The 8,229-nt window shown below is 39.1% G+C and overlaps 1 long non-coding RNA gene across 1 annotated transcript; it reads left to right on the top strand.

The window, feature by feature from the left end:
* The first annotated feature begins 2,846 nt into the window (after positions 1-2,846).
* LOC143848063 (uncharacterized) lies at positions 2,847-4,408 on the top strand. The gene is made up of 3 exons (XR_013235297.1): positions 2,847-2,941; positions 3,692-4,142; positions 4,217-4,408. It is a non-coding gene; the product is annotated as an uncharacterized LOC143848063 (long non-coding RNA).
* Positions 4,409-8,229: the final 3,821 nt, after the last annotated feature.

The following is an 8,229-nucleotide window of genomic DNA, read 5'->3' as shown; positions in this document are numbered from 1 at the left end:
TATTAAAACTACGATTTTCACTCCAATTAGATTTAAAACTCAGATTTTATGCCAATAAGATAAAAGACGAAAAAAAACAAGGAAAAAGCGAAAAAATAAAGATGGGGAAGTAGAAGAAAAAACAGATAAATGATAGGAAAAAATCCTGAAATTCATACTTAATGGCAAATAACATGCCATATGGCAATTACAAGACATGACACGTGGCAATAGAAAAATATTTACAAGATAAAATATAGAAATAAAATTAGCATGTGTCTAATGTTATATATACTAGTGAAGGGATCAGGTCTCGCGTAGTTCAGGGCGGATGCCCCTAGTATGATGGGTTTTGAAGGAAAATTTTATTCAAGCTCAAAGACGTTTGCAAAAGGATTTGATTTTTGTTTCTGGGATTTGATTTTCGGGGATTTATCAGCCAAAGGAGGCCATCCGGTGCTCAGTGATAGAATATTTTGACTTGATCTAGGTTCATGGGCATTTCATAAACTTTATTCTTTTTCTTTTCAGAGTTTGACGGCATTTCCAGGTAAGGATCTTTTTGCATCTTCTCTGGTTGAAGGCTTCATCTGGTTCTTGACTCCTGTTTGAATTCGAACATCGATTCTTCATCTCCATAGGTATTTAGATTTTATTTGGGAAGTGGACCAACAACTTTTTGTATTGATAACTGGATTGTGGTATTTGATCTTGAACTCTTTTGTAATGAATTTTGTGTCTACACACTAGTTCTGATAGATTTGACGATCATAAACTTAAGAAGTGGCCTTAACCGATGCCCCTTGTGTACGCGTTCTCATTATTCGATCTCTTCACTTACTGAGATGTATCTTCGTAGGACAAGGGAAGGTTTCCCCGTATTCTCGTAGTAGGCTTATTGATTCCTTGCGTTCCTTAGAGGGTAATGTATTTCCAATTCATATTTTCTAAATTAAAGTTTAAGTCAAATGTTTATAATTTCGATTTCTTCTCTGAAAGGTTGGATTCGACGTCTCTCCTCTTGTTTAAGCATTTGTTGTAACTCAAGTGAAGTTTCGTCGACTTTTTATCCTCATTCGAGGAGGGATTTATTATTATTATTATTATTTAAATCAGAAGCATACACTGGAATATATTGAGAAGATAATTTTATTGACTGAGAAGAAACTACATTTGCTGACTCTTCCTGAACAGGCTCAGGATTCACAATTCTTGACTTGAAATAAATACGGGAAATAATGACTCGCCCGGACTAGGCACTTATTCTCACTGGACTCAACATGATGACTGGACTCAACATGAACTGGTAAAAACATAGAACTAATCGGAAAGACTTTCTTCGGTTGCAACTGTCTGGATTTGAGATTCGACGAAAATTGTTTTCTTCTGGGTTGCTGCAAAAACTGGAACTTCCAATGGTATTTCTTCAATGCAGAGGGACTTCAGAAGATATGTGTTAAGCACTGGTTCCAGATTGTCAAACTCTGGCAATATTCTCTATGTTTCTGGCTCAGCCCATGGCCCTTTGAAGATGTGAGGTCGAGGGTCAGCCCTAAAGTGAAAATCAAGGTAGAGGGATCAAATTCAGGGGTGTCCAAAGATATGGCATTAACGTTGGCTGGAGGTGGAACAACATGGTTTGGCAGGGGATTGTTGACTACATTTGACTTTGGTGGAAAGACAAGTAGGTCATTATCAATAAGCTTTTGGATCACAAACTTCAGGCTTAAGCATCGACCAGTAATATGGCCTGGACCTTGATAATAGTCGCAGTGATCCTGCGCTCTCTATGTCTTCGGAAGCGGGTTGGGAGGTGGTTTGATTGGGGGTAAGGTAATATGGCCAGAGGCCAAACATTGTTTGAGCATAGCTGATGGTAGAACTGGGATAGGAGTAAACTCTGTTCTTGGCCTTTCCTGAGGCATGGTGCCCTGTTGACTGTAATCAAACACTATAGCCTTCTGGGATTGAGTGGTTCTAGACACATTACTGATTTGAGTTGGTGTTTGTCTCTTAACTTCCTTTGAACTCGAGCTATTCTTGTTATAAATTCCCAATGCCATAGCATCTTCAATTTGAACAAAATGATCAATAAACAGAGAAAGAGAACAAAATAAGACAATATGAATTCAACAACATGACGGGCAACAGAGACAATTAATAATAATAATAATCTAAAGAAACATCAATCCAAGATAATAGGAAACATTAGCAAAAGAAACATGCATAGATGGTTCAATTCTATAATAGAAAACTTAGGGTTGGGTCGGGTCAGGGTACCCGAGGCATTAACCGAGAACCCGACCCGACCTGAGTCAGGGTCTAAAAAACTGAACCCTGACTTGCCCTCAGGGTTGGAAAATCCAGCCCTGACCCTGTTTGGGCTCAGGGTGGGTCAGGGCTGAAAGGGCCAAACTTGCACCCCTAGAAATAGGGTTTGAAAATGAAAGTGATACATTCACCCTCTTTTCTTTGGGGGCCACCCTATATAGTCAATTTGCGCCTATCTTTTCCACGATATTGGCCTGGGGAAGAAAAAATGGGCCAATATACCACTTTCCCACGTGCACAACTCAAATCAGCAGTTTCCCCTTCCTTTGCTTTATTACAGCTTCTGTCTCTTCTGCTGTGTTCTTTTAGTTTCCTTTTCCCACTTTTCCGCATAAAGTTTCCTTTTTTTCCGTGGAAAACTCCAAAAACCGTATTTCTTTAGTTTCGGCGGAAACTTTTATAACTTACGTGGAAATTTATAAAAAATTACGTGGAAAAGGGCTTTCCGCGATTTCACGGAAAGCCCTTTCCCCACCTCATACATCGGAAACCTCTATATTTCTCCGACTTTACCCAGACTGTCGACGTCTCTCTCTCTCTCGCGCGCGCAAGACCACTGTCGACGTCTCTCTCTCTCTCGCGCGCGCAAGACCACTGTCGACGTCTCTCTCTCTCGCAAGACCTCCGTCCGGTAAGTCTCCTCTTTCTCTCTCTCTCTCTCTCCACCCCTCTCTCTCTCTGTCTCTATCTCTATCTTTCTCTGAATTTTTTTGCTGGATATAGGGTTTCGGATAAGGGGTTTGAGGGTAGGGATTCGGATTTACTAGTTAAGGTTTCGTTTTTTATCTTTTTTTTTCCATTATATTTTGGTATTTAGGGTTTCCGAGTTTGAATTTAGGGTTTATGGTTTTATGCATTTAGTTTAGGGTTTACAGATTTGGGTTAGGGTTTATGATTTATATGGATTTAGCGTTCCAGAAATTAGGTTTATAGATCTTCTGTTACGGTATTTTTTTGTATTTGGGTACATCTGTTACAAATATTTTTTTTGTATTTTTTTTTGCAAATCAACAAGTTTTGTTACAATATTTTTGGTATTTGTTCCTCATTTTTTCATATTTTGGGTAGATCTAGGGTTGGTATTTGTTCCTCATTTCTTTGTATTTGGTACAATATTTTGGGTATTTGTTCGTACCTGTTCGTATTATTTTTTTGCAAATCAACATGTTTTGTTTGGTATTTATTCTCTTGTGCTGGATATTTATTTTGCTTGGTATTTATTCTCTTGTGATGGGAAATAGGGTTTAAGGGTTAGGATTAGGGTTTAGTGGTTTATGGTAATGAGATTCACATTTCTGATTTTTTTAACACAGAATTTGGGTTTAATGTATTAGTTACTCAGAATTCTACATGTTAATTTGTCACAGTTTCTGTTTAACAGGTTTCTATTGAGTTTCCGTGCAACGAAACACATATTTCTGTAGTTTTTGTGAAGTTTCTGGGAGCTTTCTGTCAGGTTTATGTGCAACGAAACGCTTATCTGACAGGTTTTCTGTGAGGTTTCTTTTCCTTCCCTTTCCTTTCTGCCACGTCAGTTTCCTTCCCTTCCCTTCCATTCTCGGTCTTCTGCTTTTTCAATGGCCGCCTACATCTCTCTCTCCCTCTTCTGTCCTTCTCGCCGTTCTCTCTCTTCTTTCAAACCATTCAAATCACCTCTCGACCCTAATATTTCCAGACTCAGCCCCTTTCTCGAAAACCCTAGCTTCCGTATTTCTGCTTCAATGAGCATCGAAACCCCTCACAAAATCTCCCAAGCTCCATTCTTAGATCGCAAGGAGAGCGGATTCCTCCACTTCGTCAAATACCACGGCCTCGGAAACGATTTCATCTTGGTATTTGAATCCCTCATCTTTTTTTTTTCCCTTCAATTTCTGTATAGTCTGTTGCTTAATTTTTTACTTTTTAGGTTGATAATCGGGATTCAATTGAGCCTAGGGTTACACCAGAGCAGGCGGTGAAATTATGCGACCGGAATATTGGCGTTGGAGCTGATGGAGTTATCTTTGCAATGCCTGGAGTTAATGGGACTGATTTCTCTATGCGGATTTTCAACTCGGATGGAAGTGAGGCCGAGGTAAAGGATTGTATTAATTAAAAAAATGTTTTCTTTTTGCTGATTGAATTGAGAATTAAACTGAAATAGCTTGTGAATTTAAGTAAAGAAGATAATTAGGAAGGATGTACCTTTTATATGTTAAAGAAGGTTAAGAGATTTTGGGAAGAAAAATGGGGAAACAATATGTAGTGAGTTTACTATTTTTTTTCTAGAGTTTCTCAAGCATTCCATGCTTGGAGATCATTATAACCACAATGGATTGGTGCTTACCTATTCAATTCTTGACCCAGTACATATATGATTTTGAAATTTTAGTTTCCTAATGACCCTTAAAGGAAATAGGAAAAAAAATACTATTGGAATACTCATTTCCATTGAGAAATACATTTCCATTGAGAAATAGTGGAAGAGGGCGGGGGTTGACATAATTGAAGAACGTCAAATGTGCTGGAAATTTGCTCTTGACCCAGTACATATTTGATTTTCCTACTGACCCTTAAAGAAAATAGGAAAAAATACTATTGGAATACTCATTTCCATTGAGGAGGGGGGGGGGGGGGGGGGTGTTTGATGAAGTTGAAAAACGTCAAATGTGCTGGAAATTTGCTCTTGATCCAGTACAGATTTGATTTTGAACTTTTATTTTCTTACTGACCCTTAAAAAAAAAGGAAAAAATACTATTGGAATACTCATTTCCATTGAGAGAGGGAGGGGGGCGCTGAAATTTTGTTCCATCACAATTTAGTGATGAGTATGAGTATATCTACTCTATTGATGCGATCAGAATGTAGGATTGAACAATGCAAGAACTTCAATCATTGGTGTTATTTAAGCAGATGAACTCATACAGTTTAGACATCGGTAGTTTTCAGAATTTTCCCTGGATCTAATAGGAGGCATCCCACTGAGGAAAGAGCTAAAATCTAAATGTTCTCTTATACAAATACATTAATGATCTTCTGATTGTAGTACAGTTGAACTGTGTCATTGCTTGACTATGTCCAATGAATCAAAGAAGTTCAGTGTGTTTCCCAAGTTTACAATTAAAGCATAAATAAGACATGAGAAGCTTATTACAAGAGCTAGAAAGATAATACTGTGAAATTAAATGCCACAATGTGTCGCTAAATATTTTGATCCAACATAATTGAAGAGCGCTACATATTCTGATCCATCCATTTGGCATAACAATCACATTAGTTCTGTAAGAATTAATCAAGATTCTCGAGATCTGTAAGACTTTCCTACAATTTTTTTATTTCTATATCCCAAATTCATGGAAGAACAAAAGCCCGGACTCAGTTCTGGAACTTCTCTGCTGGAACTTCCGAGGCATGTTGCTGAAAGCAAGTTTCGCACTGATCTGCTGCAGATATGAAGCAGCAGATATGAGCCAATTAAGGCAGATCCCGTCCAATTTAGTATCCAACTAGATTAGATCTGTAAGAGTTCTCGACATTAGACTCAGTTTTTGAAAATTATCGAACATCAAGGGGCAGTTTGGATACGCGGATTTTAGAATCTGGGATTTCTTCAAAATTGTAGCGAAGAGACAAGAGAAGAAGCGGACCAGCCGTTGTTTTTGACTCGTTTTTGACTTCTCGGCCTTCTTCCCGTTAGCAAGAGAGTAGCAGATCCTCTCATATTTCCAGGTTTTAGAAATCTCAGGATGCGGGAGAGATTCTTAAAACCTGGTTTTCTCGCTTAAAATCCAAGAAACGCTGTCAGGACAGCATACAGGAGCTTGATCATGAACCCTCTTGTTAGGCTTAAAATTGGTAACAGATACGGCAGTGACGTGAGAGCTGATCTGGCGGGTCCAAGGGACGGAGTTGAAGGAATGAAGCCCTGCACAAGAACGCACGAGGTCAGAAGACCAACCTGGAGTCGTACTCCGGCGAGCCCTTCGACACTCAAGTCAGTATGAGCAGAAGTGCAGAGCTAAAACTTTAAGAGTGGTAGTTTTTGAAGTTCTCCCCCTTTGCTTTGAGTCTTGAGAGGCCTTTTATAGAGGGAGCCCTGGGGTGGTTGAATTACCTACCCCAGGACAGGTGTCGGCCCGTTTGTGGGTTTAGGTTTACCTGCTCTTGGCGGATTACCAGACTACCCCTGGGCAAGTGCCGAATTCGTGGTGGGCCCTTTAAGGGCCACGTGTCGATAGCTAATTAGTTGTTGTTTTTCATACCCCATCACCTCTTTTGCACTGTTTTCAAACTAAAAACCTGGATTCTAAAATCCGTGTATCCAAACGGCCCCCAAAGATCTGCCATTTTCGGCCGGAATTACAATTAGCAGTTCACTCCAAAGAGCAGAAAACATTGTTCACAGCCTAGATCTCACAACTAGTTCCCTAAAGGATTTACTCCAATAACATTCCATGCTGATGTGAGTTACACTAAGAATGAAATTTCTATCAAGCAGAGCCATGACTGCCAGGTTTGATTGTTGCTGAATTTTTGGATTCGTAAGCGATCAAAACTTTTACTTCAAAACGCTGAAAACATCCAGATCTGATCTAATTCAGATATCGATCTGAAACTTTTGTTCGTTCAACAAGACTGAAGTTTCAAAGATATGTTCTCCTAGCTCAGAATTTGAACCTGAGTGTTACTCCTTGGAATAGCTTAAAACAAAGTTGCAGTGAGAACATTTTGACAAGACAGAAGCAGCTGAAACCGTGAGCTCACTGACATTGATTCTAGATCCATCTTTGTGACAATTCTTTTCACTAAATCTTACAAGTTTTGATTCGCTTCTGCATGCCACACCTGCATCAAGAACAAGATTGAAGTTTCAAAAATCTGTTCTCCTAGCTCACAACTTGAACCTGAGTGTTCTTCCTTGGAATAGCTTTAAGCACAGTTGCACCTGAGTTTTGACAAGATAGAACCGGTTGAAAACCTTGATCTCAGTGACATTGATTCCAGATCCATCTTTGTGACAATTCTTTCCACTAAAGCTTGCAAGTTTTGATTCGCTTCTGCACGCCGCACCTGCATCACTAAGCCCGTTCAGGGTATAATGAACTTGATCTCTCTTGTCAAGTGGTTGTTTGATCGCATCAAATTGATTAAACAAGTTTTTCATCTTCAATAGATACTCATGCGTCAATAGGGAACATTTTCTTACAATTGTTTACCTTTGTCCAAAGTTGTATTTCCCGAGCTTCAGACTGATGCGGAAACAAGCCTCCAAGATATTCCATAGATTTATGGATTATATGAGGAAATAAATAAGAGGGATGACCATTTATGTGAAACCCATCCCACGGCCAATGTTTATAAAAATAAGCAATTGTGCTAACTTCCAATTCCGAAAATCCTTTCTTATTCAATTTGAGCAAGTGGGACCCGCTTGGGTCTTATTTTAGAAATGCATTTGGATTCTTTTTGGTCAAAATAAAAGTTTTAAGGAAGTGCATTCACCGAGAGAAACATGTTCGGCCAATTTGGAAGAGGCCCACCATATTATTTTTTGAGCTCTCTATCCAAGGGGACTCGGTCATTTAAGTGGGCCCACTATTGTTTTATCACCAATTCATCCAAGTGTGCAAGATTGCCAGTTCTGTGTTTTAAGAAAGCAACCCACGTTTAGAGAGGCTATCAATGTGGGCAACCTGTTTCTCCTCTTTCTAAATTCGTTTTCTCATATTTGGTTATTCTCTCCTGGTGGGCCCTCTCATCATGTATGGTTCGGTCATTGCTATTTAAACCCAAAATTTGTGTGTATTTGCAGCGCCCAAATTTTGTTTTGAAAATGGAATTGTCATTTTGATTTGGGGGCTGACTTTGATTTTTGATCAAGGGTTTGAATCATCCAATGGAAATAATATTTTGGGATGCATTATCTGTCGGCCCATTAA

The sequence above is a fragment of the Tasmannia lanceolata genome, unplaced genomic scaffold, assembly GCF_043159265.1.
Source record: "Tasmannia lanceolata isolate RefF3 unplaced genomic scaffold, GAP_Taslan_0.1 ptg000016l, whole genome shotgun sequence".
Classification (NCBI taxonomy): Eukaryota; Viridiplantae; Streptophyta; class Magnoliopsida; order Canellales; family Winteraceae; genus Tasmannia; species Tasmannia lanceolata.
The sequence above is the reverse complement of the archived record's forward strand: the minus strand, read 5'-3'. Positions and strand labels throughout refer to the sequence as shown.